This window comes from Aotus nancymaae, unplaced genomic scaffold (genome assembly GCF_030222135.1).
Source record: "Aotus nancymaae isolate 86718 unplaced genomic scaffold, 86718_ANA_hifiasm-v0.15.2.pri h1tg000014l, whole genome shotgun sequence".
Lineage (NCBI taxonomy): Eukaryota > Metazoa > Chordata > Mammalia > Primates > Aotidae > Aotus > Aotus nancymaae.
In genome coordinates, this window is record NW_026988425.1 from 86,703,807 (window position 1) to 86,718,529 (window position 14,723).

At 37.4% G+C, this 14,723-nt stretch overlaps 1 protein-coding gene across 7 annotated transcripts in view; it reads right to left on the reverse strand.

Moving 5' to 3' along the window:
• KIAA0825 (KIAA0825 ortholog) overlaps positions 1 to 14,723 on the reverse strand; it is a 457,524-nt gene that overhangs the window by 367,871 nt on the left and 74,930 nt on the right. The gene's annotated exons all lie outside the window — the stretch shown is intronic.

Sequence of the window (14,723 nt, forward strand, 5' to 3'; positions counted from 1 at the left end):
CTTGTGTGGTGCATGCCTATAATCCCAGCTATTCAGGAGGCTCAGGCAGGTGAATTGCTTGAACCCAGGAGGCAGAACTTGTGGTGAGCCGAGATTGTGCCACTGCGCTCCAGCCTGGGCAACAAGAACGAAACTCCGTCTCAAAAAAATAATAATAATAGTAAAATAAAAAATATTTGACTTTATAAATGTGATGCTGATGGTAAAAAATTTTCATACTTACATATAAATAATTATAATGAAAAATGTTCTATCATAATGTACATCTTCAAGGATGATTTTTATAAGAAAGAATGTTGTGGTATAGTAACAGTCTTTAAAATTCTCAGTCGTCAGTTAAAAAGAGTACATATTTAAAGAAATCTTACCAATGTTTATTTGCTTATTAAACTTTTCTTCTTGAACATTTATTTAAAAAAAAGTATTGGGTACTAATAACTAGAAGTCACATATCACTTTTTCTAAGAAACTGAGAAACGACATGTTAAGTAATATTCAACATTTATAATAGCCCCATGGAAATACGACCACATGTTAAGCAAAAATTTAGGGAATAATTGCCTATAAACATTTTAATATAAAACAACAGAACTAAGAATTCACATTAATTATTATGTTCATAAATTAATATACAGGGCCAAGTACAATGCCTCATATAATCTTAGCACTTTGGGAGGCCAAGGCAAAAGGATCACTAGGGTGGTCCAGGTATTCAAGACCAGCTTGGGGAGCATAGCAAAACCCTGCCTTTTGAAAAAAAAAAAAAAAAAAAAAAAAAAAAGGCCAGGTGTGGTAGTTCACACCTATAATCCCAGCACTTTGGGAGGCTGAGGTGGGCGGATCACCTGAGGTCAGGAGTTTGAGACCAGTCTGGCCACTATGGCAAAACCCCATCTCTACTAAAAATACAAAAATTAGCCAGGCGTGGTGGCAGGTGCCTGTAGTACCAGCTACTTGGGAGGCTGAGGCAGGAGAATCACTTGTACCCAGGAGGTGGAGGTTGCAGTGAGCCGAGATTGAGCCACTACATTCCAGCCTAGGTGACAGAGCGAAACTCCATCTTATAAACCAATAAATTAATTAATAAAGATACAGGATAATTTATATAATTTTAAGAGGGTAAAGCAGAAGCTGGGAAAGTTTTAGGAAGGTTAGAGAGTGACTTAGCACTCTGTACACTGTAGCAACTTACTTTTTACAGAACATAAATTTGTGACTTAATCTTATTTATACTTGTTCACATGTTTGCTCAATATTGAATAGTTGCAAGATAAGTTTGTTCAATTTTAGTGTAATTTTATTCTAAACTTCTTTTCAGTGACTTTTTTCAATAATTTTTATTTGGTTCTTAAAATGTTACTTATATTTTTAAATAGACAATTTCTTTCTCCAAGTCAAAAAATGAGGTTGTTAAAACCTCAGCACTTTAATCTTTTAAAAAGTTTTTCAGTTCCAAAAATGTTATTAAATGGCTAAGATGGTACATAAATCTTAAACTGACCCATGGCCTTTCCTAAAAACCAGAATCTTATTTTTAAAACGGAATCTTAATTTTAACTTCCATCATCAGTATCTGAATGTCAGAATTAGAGGATATAGCAAGTGAAATATTCTTTCCAACCTTAGGAAGCAGACACCTGTGTTCTAAGAAGGGAGGAAGCAGATAACAGTGCAGTTTGGTGTTTGCTAATTGTTCCTATATGGAAAAAAATATGCTAAAAATAAATTGCATAATTTTCTCTCTTACTCAATAGCCTTTCCATTTTTGTTGCCCATCTGTCTTTAGAACAATGATTCAGAGGCCTCAGAACATTTAATGGAGAATAATTAGATCAGAAAATAGAGTCCGTGTAGCAGAAAAAAAAAGTTTTAGATAAAGATACATACAAAACCATTCAGGACATAGGCATAGGCAAGGACTTCATGACTAAAACACCAAAAGCATTGGCAACAAAAGCCAAAATAGACAAATGGGATCTAATGAAACTCCAGAGCTTCTGCACAGCAAAAGAAACACTCATTAGAGTGAATCGGCAACCAACAAAATGGGAAAAATTTTTTGCAATCTACCCATCTGACAAAGGGCTAATATCGAGAATCTACAAACAACTAAAACAGATTTACAAGAAAAAAAGCAAACAAACCCATTCAAAAGTGGGCAAAGGATATGAACAGACACTTTACAAAAGAAGACATACATGAGGCCAACAAACATATGAAAAAATGCTCATCGTCACTGGTCATTAGAGAAATGCAAATCAAAACCACATTGAGATACCATCTCACACCAGTTAGAATGGCGATCATTAAAAAATCTGGAGACAACAGATGTTGGAGAGGATGTGGAGAAATGGGAACACTTTTACACTGTTGGTGGGAGTGTAAATTAGTTCAACCATTGTGGAAGACAGTGTGGTGATTCCTCAAGGACCTAGAAATAGAAATTCCATTTGACCCAGCAATGGGATTTATAATCCAAAGAATTATAAATCGTTCTATTATAAGGACACATGCACAAGAATGTTCATTGCAGTACTGTTTACAATAGCAAAGACCTGGAACCAACCCAGATGCCCATTGATGATAGACTGGACAGGGAATATGTGGCACATATACACCATGGAATACTGTGAAGCTATAAAAAACTATGAGTTCGTGTCCTTTGTAGGGACATGGATGAACCTGGAAACCATCATTCTCAGCAAACTGACACAAGAACAGAAAATCAAACACTGCACGTTCTCACTCATAGATGGGTGTTGAACAATGGGAACACATGGACACAGGGAGGGGAGCATCACACACTGGGGTCTGTGGGGGGGAACTAGGGGAGGGACAGCAGGGGGTGGGGAGTTGGGGAGGGATAACATGGGGAGAAATGTCAGATATAGGTGATGGGGAGGAAGGCAGCAAACCACATTGCCATGTATATACCTATGCAACAATCTTGCATGTTCTTCACATGTACCCCAAAACCTAAAACGCAATAAAATATATATTTAGAAAAAAAAGATATGCACAGGTAAATATACTACCACGCATCCACTCAAGCCCATAAAATACACCTTCCCCTATGCTTATAAATATCCAGTCACTTTTCTCATCATTTTTAATTTAATAAATGATTTTCAATGAAATTTCCTACCTTTGATAGAAAGAATAAAAAAAAAAAAGAACTTCCTTAGAAAAAACTTCTAATGTCAGACTTTTTGTTTATCTTAGGAGGTACAGTGGGAAGATGCTTCTCATCTAATCTTAATTTTGCAGCTAACTTGATTTGTTAAGCAGCCAAAATGCTTTCGTTTTTTTTACCCACAAAACAAGAACTGGAATTGCTGCATTGTCTAATTTTTGGGTAGTAGTACAGCAAAGATAAGTCAAATAAAGAAATAAAAAATGTGGAAGTATCTTGCAAACATAATGCTAACTAGTAGTATTGTTATTAATTAATAGTAAAAAGGATCTAAAACCTGGTAATAATCAGCTCAACTTAGTTACCTGTAGCTGAACTCTGGTAAAAATAGTATATGTCATCTCATTACTTGCATCTTTAGGAATAAAATGAAATTCTTCATTTAGATACTTTTTAAAATATTAAGTTAAAATTAATGATATTTTTTCTATTCATGTATTAATATGCAAAGTCCTGGATTTTCCTCTTTGCAAATATTTCCACATAGAAAGAAGTGATGTGAATTTGTATTCTATTATAGTTTCAAAATTCAAGTGTGTTTAATTTTATATGTAGGAAAATAAATGTATGCTATGATTTCAGAAAGTCCAACAGAAAAATAGGGATTTCAAATAAATGAGAATTCGGCTAGGCACGGTGGCTCACGCCTGTAATCCCAGCACTTTGGGAGGCCAAGGTGGGTGGATCACCTGAGGTCAGGAGTTCGAGACCAGCCTGACTAATATGGTGAATCCTCATCTCTACTAAAATTACAAAAGTTACCCAGGCATGGTGGCATGCGCCTGTAGTCCCAGGTACTCAGTAGGCTGAGGCAGGAGAATCGCTTGAACCTGAGAGGCGGAGATTGCAGTGAGCCAAGATCGCACCATTGTACTCCAGCTTGGGTGACAGAGTGAAACTCCTCAGTCTCAAAAAAAAAAAAAAGAAAAATAAGAATTCCTCTTCAAATTATAAAAGGATTCTTGATTTTACAAATGATTTCATTTAGCAAGAGAGAGTAAGTAATCGTAGTCAGCAGGACTTTGAGAGAGTTACTTAACTTGTCCAAACTACAGATTCTATAACTATAAAACAGGGACAATACCCAATTTTTCAGAGTTGGCTTCAGTATACTTTTTCATCTTTCATGATATCATCATTCAATGGTCAGAACTACTTGAGTAGAAGAAAGAATAGAGTAGCTTTTGATTGGCCTGCTTTCTAAGATCTTGTATCTCCCTAGTCAAGAAGTCTATCTTCTCTTTGGTTTGAGGGTCTTCTTTATCTTAAAGGATACTTTCATTCCTTGAGGGATTCATTTCTCTCACCCTCAATCTTCCTTAAACAAAAGAACAAGAGACTATGAAAAAAAAGTTGCCTTAGAGGTCACTCAGATCAACCTTTTATCCACTTCAGATTTTTAGAAATCTTTCAAATATTCAAAGGTGTTTATCAAATTCTCTAATTCTTCCTTTTTCAAGCTAACAATAACCTCAAGAAAAACTAAAAATAGGATATATGGGGGCCATGGAGTTTATCCTAGAATTTAAATTTCCTAATTCTATCTTTTTATATTAAAATACAGGATTCATTTAACTGAAAGTTACTACAGTTAATAGTAAATAAATAATCCTTTCTTTTTCAAACATTGAGTAATGTAGCATTTACTTAAATCCAAAGGAAATACAATTTTAAAAGTAAAATTAATTTGATCACTTAACTAGTCCAAATATAAATATATTAAAATGTTACAATATAAGAATGGCACTGGTCCTCCTGAAATGTGGATATGTATACAATTGTATATATGGATCTGACTTTCCAGATAATTTTAAATTAGGTTATAATCAAAATGCTAATTACAAATTTCTAGCTTTTTGTGAAAGCTGTTTATTTTGACTTTAAAGCCTTATAAGCTAAATGAAAAAGGTAAGGTAGCATAAACCTTTATGAAATAATCAATAATTTTCCTAATAAGAATACAGATGAACAAAATCAGTTATTAGGAAAGTCTTGCTCCTTAAATCACTCTTGAAACTTGGTAAGAGAATATCTGTAAGAATAATATTGTTTTCTTCTATAAAAGACCATCTAATGAAAAAGATTCTGTAATATTTATGTTAACATTATTTCATCTTTTTTTCAAATATCAAAACATACAAGCATTACATTTCTAAATGTATTGTAATATTAAGCAGCACATGCTCCCAAAGAAACAAAACATTCAAAACTGAATATAACGGAGGAAAAAAGTTAGCATACAATACCTAGATGTGGATTAAGTCTAATGACAAGCTTATATGTAAATAAAATTGTCTGTCTGGTACTTTATCACAGGAAAATGGCTAGAGAGATTGTCACCATATTTTAAATATATTTACTGGAAAACCTGAATTAGTGGCAGACAGAATGCACTCTGGGGTGCCCAGATGAATACAACCACCAGAAAAGCCAACTGGTAGAATAACATAGCACAACACAGCACAGCACAGCATAGCATGGAAAAGTATCATAAAAACTACCCCTAGTGAGTGTCTGAGTTAATAACACTAACAAATGAGTTATGAATCATTATCAATAAAAAGAATTGAGTTAATAACACTAGCAAATGAGTTATGAATCATTATCAATAAAAAAGAAAAGCAAAACACTGAATGTATGTAGAAGATAAGAATAATGTAACAAGTAAAAAGAAAATGTGGCTGGGCACGGTGGCTCACGTCTGTAATCCCAGCACTTTGGGAGGCTGAGGTGGGTGGATCATCTGAGGTCAGGAGTTTGAGACCAGCCTGACCAACATGGTGAAACCCCATCTCTACTAAAAATACAAAATTAGACGGGCATGGTGGTGCATGCCTGTAATCCCAGCTACTTGGGAGGCTGAGGCAGGAGAATTGCTCGAACCTGGGAGGCGGAGGTTGCCGTGAGCCGAGATCGTGCCATTGCACTCCAGCCTGGGCAACAAGAGCAAAACTCCATCTTAAAAAAAAAATGTGAACGTGGTAAATTATTGTTAATGCTAACTATCATAATGTTTTGCACAGCTTTTGACACAGAGTTTAGTGGTATATCAAGATAATATACCAAATAATTGCAAATAGAGGAATCTCCTTTCTTTGGCTTATTATCTGTGTGGACTTGGGAAATAGTTACCTCCCTGAATCTCAGTTTTCTCATATATATAAAGTATAAATAATATAAAAGGCTGTTCAGAAGATTAAATACACCCATATATGTAAAGGCTTGTAAAGTCTTATACATAATACTAAGTAATTAAATTAGAAAGATAAACAGATAGATAGATAGATGATAGATGGATGGATAGATGGATAATTTGCAAGCCATTCAGGGAAAAACAACCAATCATCGACCTAAGTACAATATCAGAAGCAACTAAAGATTGAGTAGATCCAAACTGCCTTAGCTCATTAAGGTATAAACATGGAAAGGTAAGACATCAGCTCATTAAGACTACAGTATACATACAAAGCCTGCTTAAAATTACTAAATAGAAATTATAATAAAAAATAAATTAGGATTATTTCAATAGTTTGGAGAAGAAAACAATGACTACACTGGAGTTGAAGAAGTATACAGAGGATACAGAGAAATGTTTTTAAATGAAATGTGCTATTTCTATCCTGTTTTTCAGTCATTAGAATATGGCAATACAGGAAGGGCTCTGAGTCAGAAAGATAACAAGTCTGAATCCTGGCTTCACTCTATGACCTAGGGCAAATTACTTAACATCTCTCTCTCTTAGTTTCCTCACTGTATAATGGAGATAATAAATCATGGTATCTACCTTGTTTGGTAGGTTTGAAGAATTAAATGAGATAATGCACATCTATGTCTGAGCCAATAAATGTTAGTTGTTGTTACTTAAGGAATATCCTTTCTATAATTTCAGGTAAAATGCCAAAGATTTCATGAGCATAAAATTACAGACACAGATTAAAGATAACATAATACAACCCATTCAAGCCATTGTTGCTCGCCTCAAAGATGTATTTCCTTAATAACAAAACATGATCATTGGGTTAAATATTAGTGAACAACATGGTTGATCTGTTGAGTTAGTTTAGCAGTTCCCATACAGCAGTAGCAGTACTGACTCATTTAGTTTTCTTACCCTTACTGTGTTTAGCACAGAACTTGATAGCTGCTAAATGCTATATGGTCGTCAATAAAACTGAATTGAATTTATTTACAGGCAGCCCACTTGAACAATGCTATCTGAAATTTCTTTTACAGGTGACAGAGCACTTATTTCTACACTTGTAAGACAAGGACCAATAGCATGGTGCTTCAGAACATGGGTCCTAGAAATAGAAAGATCTGCATATGAATTTCAAGTATAAATCCTGACTTCAGTGGCTGGGTGTGGTGGCTCACGCCTGTAATTCCAGCACTTTGGGAGGCCAAGATGGGCGGATCATGAGGTCAGGAGATTGAGACCATCCTGGCCAACATGGTGAAAACCCATCTCTACTAAAATACAAAAAATTAGCTGGGCGTGGTGGTGCACGCCTGTAGTCCCAGCTACTCGGGAGGCTGAGGCACAGGAATGGCTTGAATCCAGGAGGAGGAGGTTGCAGTGAGACAAGATCCTGCCACTGCACTCCAGCCTGGGGACAGAGCAAGACTCTGTCTCAAAAAAAAAAAAAAATGCTGACTTCATACGACATGATCAGGGCAAGTTGATCTTTCTAAGTTTCTTTCTGTGTTCCTGAAATTGGGATAATAGGAATGTGTTGTCATTAGCACAGTACTTCACAGATGGAAAGTACTCATTTAACAATTGTTTTATACCAGACTTTTGATCCAAGATGGCCAAAGAGGAACAGCTCTGGAGGGCAGTCCCCAGCAAGAACAAAGCAGAGGGTGAGTGATCACCGCATTTCCAAATGAGTTATTACTGCCCATAGACCAGGAGATTCCCAGGCTGAAAAGCACCAGGAGTTTCCAGCATGGCTGTTTCAGCCAGCACAGGGGGTCTCCACATAAAAACTCACACAATCTGGACGGCCATTTCATCTGGCACCTGGAACGCCTGGGAGACAGAGCTGCCCATTCAAATGAAAAAAAGGGGGCTGAAACAGGGAGCCAGGTGATCTGGCTCGGTGGGTCCCACCCCCACAAAGACCAGCAATGTGAAACAATCTGGATTGAGAGTTTCACAGCAAGCACAGCTGGACCCGGGACGGTCCAGCTCTGTCGGGGGAAGGGCATCCACCATTACTGAGTCAGTCCACCATTATCGAGGCAGTCAGCCACAACTAAGGCATCTGCCATTACAGAGGCAGTCCGCCATTACCAAGGCAGACTGTCATTACCAAGGCAGTTCTAACTATACCTCTATAAACAAAACTGCAAGGAAGTTCACACAGCAGCTGAGCAGAGCCCATGGCAGCTCAGCAACGCCTCTGCTGGCAGACTGTGACTAGGCTACCTCCTTGCTGGGCAGGGCATCTCTGAAAAAAGGCAACAGCATGTCAAGAACTTATAAATAAAGCCCCACCTTCCTAGGACAGAGCACCTGGGCAAAAAAAGGCAGTTATGAGTTATGCTGCAGCAGACTTAAACGTACCTGTCCAGCAGCTCTGAACAAAACAATGGAGCTCACAGGTCAGCAGTTCAGCTCCTATAAGGCAAGACTGTCTCCTTAGCAGCTCCCTCACCCCTGTATATCCAAAGGGACATCTCATAAAGGAGAGCTCAGGCTGACATCTGGCAGATATCCTTCTAGGATGAAGATAGCAGAAGAAGAAACTGGCAGAAATCCTTACTGTTCTACAGCCGCTGCAGGTGATCCCCAGGCAAGCAGGGTCTGGAGTGGGCCTCCAGCAGTTCTACAGCAGAGGGGCCTGATTATTGAAGGAAAACTAAAAAACAGAAAGAAATAACTTCAACATCAACAAAAAGGATGTCCACTCAGAGACCCAGTCCGAAAGTCACCAACTACAAAGACCACAGGTAGATAAATCCACAAAGATGGGAAGAAACCAGCACAAAAAGGATAAAAACACCAAAAACCAGAACACCTCTCCTCCTACAAGCGATCACAACTCCTCACCAGCAAGGGAATGAGGCTGGATGGAGAATGAGTCTAATGAATTGACAGAAACAGGCTTCAGAAAGTGGGTAACAAGAAACTTCTCTGAGCTAACAGAACAAGTTCTAACCCAATGCAAAGAAACTAAGAACCATGAAAAAAGGTTTGATGAAATGCTAACAAGAATAAACAGCATAGAGAAGAATATAAATGAACTGATGGAGCTGAAAAACACAATACAAGAACTTCGCAAAGCATACACAAGTTTCCATGGCCAAACTGACCAAGCAGAAGAAAGAATAGCAGAGATTGAAGATCAACTCAATGAAATAAAATGAGAAGGCAAGATTAGAGAAAAAAGAGTGAAAAGAAATGAACGAAGCCTCCAAGAAATATGGGATTATATGAAAAGACCTAATCCACATTTGACAGGTGCACCTGAATGTGATGGAAAGAATGAATCCAAGCTGGAAAACACTCTTTAGGATATTATCCAGGAGAACTTCCCCAACCTAATAAGGCAGGCCAATATTCAAGTCCAGGAAATATAAAGAAATCCACAAAGTTATTTCTCAAGAAGAGCAACCCCAAGCCACATAATCATCAGATTCACCAGGGTTGAAATGAAGGAAAAAATGCTAACGGCAGCCAGAGAGAAAGGTTGGGTTACCCACAAAGTGAAGCCCATCAGACTCACAGCGGATCTTCGGCAGAAACCCTACAAGCCAGAAGAGAGTGGGGGCCAAAATTCAACATCCTTAAAGAAAAGAACTTTCAACCTAGAATTTCATATCCAGCCAAACTAAGTTTCATAAGCGAAGGAGAAATAAAACCCTTTATGAACAAGCAATTGCTGAGAGATTTCATCACCACCAGGCCTGCCTTACAAGAGGTCCTGAAAGAAGCACTAAACATAGAAAGGAATAACCAGTACCAGCCACTCCAAAAATGTACCAAATGGTAAAGAGCATTGACACAATGAAGAAACTGCATAAATTAATGGGCAAAACAACCAGCTAGCATCAAAATGGCAAGATCAAATTCACACATCAGAATATTAACCTTAAATGTAAATGGGCTAAATGCCCCAATCAAAAGACACAGACTGGCAAACTGGATAAAAAGTCAAAACCCATCAGTTTGCTGCATCCAGGAAACCCATCTCACATGCAAGGACACACATAGGCTCAAAATAAAGGAATGGAGGAAGATTTACCAAGCAAATGGAGAGTGAAAAAACCCAGGAGTTGCAATGCTAGTCTCTGATAAAATAGACTTTACACCAACAAAGATCAAAAGAGAAAAACAGGCATTACATAATGGTAAAGGATCAATGCAACAAGAAGAGCTAACGATCCTAAATATATACACACCCAATACAAAGTTCTTAATGACCTACAAAGAGACTTAGACTCCCACACAATAATAGTGGGAGATTTTAACACTCCACTGTCAATATTAGACAGATCAACCAGACAGAAAATCAACAAGGATATCCAGGACTTGAACTCAGATCTGGACCAAGAAAACCTAACAGACATATACAGAACTGTCCACCCCAAATCCACAGAATATACATTCTTCTCAGCACCACATCACACCTACTCTAAAATTGACCACATAATTGGAAGTAAATCACTCCTCAGCAAATGCAAAACAATGGAAATCATAACAAACACTCTCTCAGAGTACAGTGCAATCAAGTTAGAACTCAGAATTCAGAAACTAACTCAGAACCGCACAGCTTCATCGAAACTGAACAACTGCCTCTTGAATGTTGACTGGATAAACAATGAAATGAAGGCAGAAATAAAGATGTTCTTCGAAACCAATGAGAATAAAGACAGGACATACCAGAATCTCTGGGACACATTTAAAGCAGTCTCTAGGGGAAAATATATAGCAATAAATGTCCACATGAGAAGCAAGGAGAGATCTAAAATCGACACTGTATCATCAAAATTGAAAGAACTAGAGGAACAAGATCAAAAAAACTCAAAAGCTAGCAGAAGACAAGAAATAACTAAGATCAGAGCAGAACTGAAGGAGATAGAGACACAAAAAACCCTTCAAAAAATTAAAAAGGAGCAGGTTTTTTGAAAAGATCAACAAAATAGAAAGACCACTAGCTAGATTAATAAAAGAGAGAGAATAATCAAATAGATGCAATAAAAAAATGATAAAGGGGATATCACCACAGATTCCACAGAAATACAAACCATTATCAGAGATTATTACAAACAACTCTATGCACATAAACTAGCCAACCTGGAAGAAATGGAAAAATTCCTGGACACTTGCATCCTCCAAGCCTAAACCAGGAAGAAGTCGAAACCCTGAATAGACCAATAACAAGGTCTGAAGTTGAGGCAGCAATTAAGAGTCTACCACCCAAAAAAAGCCCAGGTCCAGATGGGTTCACAGCTGAATTCTACCAGACATACAAAGAGGAGCTGGTACCATTCCTTCTGAAACTATTCCAAACAATCTAAATAAAGAGGGAATCCTTCCCAAATCATTGTATGAGACCAACATAATCCTGATACCAAAACCTGGCAGAGACTCAGCAAGAAAAGAAAACTTCAGGCCAATATCCATGATGACCATAGATGCAAAAATCTTCAATAAAATACTAGCAAACCGATTGCAACAGCACATCAAAAAGTTTATCCATCATGATCGAGTAGGCTTCATCCCGGGTTGCAAGGCTGGTTCAACATATGCAAGTCTATAAACGTAATTGATCACATAAACAGAACCAAAGAAAAAAACCACATGATTATCTTAATAGATGCAGAGAAGGCCTTCGACAAAATTCAACAGCCCATCATGCTAAAAACTCTCAATAAACTAGGTATTGATGGAACATATCATAAAATGCTAAAAGCTATATATGACAAACCTACAGCCAATATCATACTGAATGGGCAAAAGCTGGAAGAATTCCCTTTGAAATCAGGCACTAAACAAGGATGCCCTCTCTCACCACTCCTATTCAACATAGTATTGGAAGTTCTAGCCAGAGAAATCAGGCAAGAAAAAGAAATAAAGGGTATTCAATTAGGAAAGGAGGAAGTCAAACTGTATTTGCAGATGACATGATTGTATATCTAGAAGGCCCCATTGTCTCAGCCCAAAATCTTCTCAAACTGATAAGCAACTTCAGCAAAGTCTCAAGATACAAAATCAATGTGCAGAAATCACAAGCATTCCTATACACCAATAACAAACAGCAAAATCATGAGCAAACTCCCATTCACAACTGCTATAAAGAGAATAAAATACTTAGGAATACAACTAACAAAGGATGTAAAGGACCTCTTCAAGGAAAACTACAGACCACTGCTCAAGGAAATAAGAGAAGACACAAACAGAGGGAAAAACATTCCATGCTCATGGTTAGGAAGAATCAATATTGTGAAAATGGTCATACTGCCCAAAGTAATTTACAGATTCAACGCTATCCCTATCAAGCTGCCATTGACCTTCTTCACAGAACTGGAAAAAACCACCTTAAACTTCATATGGAACCAAAAGAGAGCCTGCATAGCCAAGACTAATCCTAAGCAAAAAGAACAAAGCTGGAGGCATCACGCTACCTGACTTCAAACTATACTATGAGGCTACAGTAATCAAAATAGCATGGTACTGGTACGAAAACAGCATGGTACTGGTACCAAAACAGACATATAGACCAAAGGAACAGAACAGAGGCCTCGAAGGCAACACCACACGTCTACAACCATCTGATCTTTGACAAACTGGACAAAAACAAGCAATGGGGAAAGGATTCCCTGTTTAATAAATGGTGTTGGGAAAACTGGCTAGCCTTGTGCAGAAAGCAGAAACTGGACCCCTTCCTGACACCTTACACTAAACTTAACTCCAGATGGATTAAAGACTTAAACATAAAACCTAACACCATAAAAACCTTAGAAGAAAATCTAGGCAATACCATTCAGGACATAGGCATAGGCAAGGACTTCATGACCAAAACACCAAAAGCATTGGCAACAAAAGCCAAAATAGACAAATGGGATCTAATGAAACTCCAGAGCTTCTGCACAGCAAAAGAAACAATCATTAGAGTGAACCGGCAACCAACAGAATGGGAAAAAAATTTTGTAATCTACCCATCTGACAAAGGGCTAATATCCAGAATCTACAAAGAACTAAAACAGATTTACAAGAAAAAAACAAACAGACCCATTCAAAAGTGGGCAAAGTATATGAACAGACACTTTTCAAAAGAAGACATTTATGAGGCCAACAAACGTATGAATAAATAAATGTTCGTCATCACCGGTCATTAGAGAAATGCAAATCAAAACCACATTGAGATACCATCTCACACCAGTTAGAATGGCGATCATTAAAAAATCTGGAAACAACAGATGCTGGAGAGGATGTGAAGAAATGGGAACACTTTTACACTGTTGGTGGGAGTGTAAATTAGTTCAACCATTGTGGAAGACAGTGTGGTGATTCCTCAAGGACCTAGAAATAGAAATTCCATTTGACCCAGCAATCCCATTACTGGGTATATATCCAAAGGATTAGAAATAGTTCTATTATAAAGACACATGCACACATATATTCATAGTGGCACTGTTTACAATAGCAAAGACCTGGAACCAACCCAAATGCCCATCAATGTTAGACTTGACAGGGAAAATGTGGCACATATATGCTATGGAATACTATGCAGCCATACAAAACGATGAGTTTGTGTCCTTTGTAGGGACATGAATGAATCTGGAAACTATCATTCTTAGCAAACTGACACAAGAACAGAAAATCAAACACCATATGTTCTCACTCATAGGCAGGTGTTGAACAATGAGAACACATGGACACAGGGAGGGGAGCAACACACACTGGGGTCTATTGTGGAGGAACAGGGGAGGGACAGCAGGGGGTAGGAAGGTTGGGGAGGGATAACATGGGGAGAAATGCCAGTTATAGGTGACGGGGGGATGGAGGCAGCAAACCACATTGCCATGTACATACCAATACAACAATCCTGCATGTTCTGCACAATTACCCCAGAACCTAAAGTCCAATTTTATATATATATATATACACAATTTCTTTATACCAAAGTTCAGATAAAGGAGCTTGGGAAAGATTCTATGCTTGTGGAAAATGTTTCAAATTCTGGTGTTAAAGAGGACACACATAGTTTTGTTTCATGAATGAGAAAACACTTCAATATCAGCCCTAAAGACTCCATAGCAACTTACACACATTTTCAACCATATGGATCTTTTCTTCTGTTATAAACTATATTTAGCATATATAAAACTTTCGTATTGAAAAGACAAGTCTTTTCAGGACTTTTTTTTCAGAGAATATAAAAATTTTAGAAAACAAGTACACTAATGAAATGCATTTAAAAATTTATCTATTGACAATTAAAAGTCTATTTGCTTTGAGCAAAATCATGATGTTCCTAAATTAATTGATTTTGTATTTTGTCATAACTGAATTTGGCAG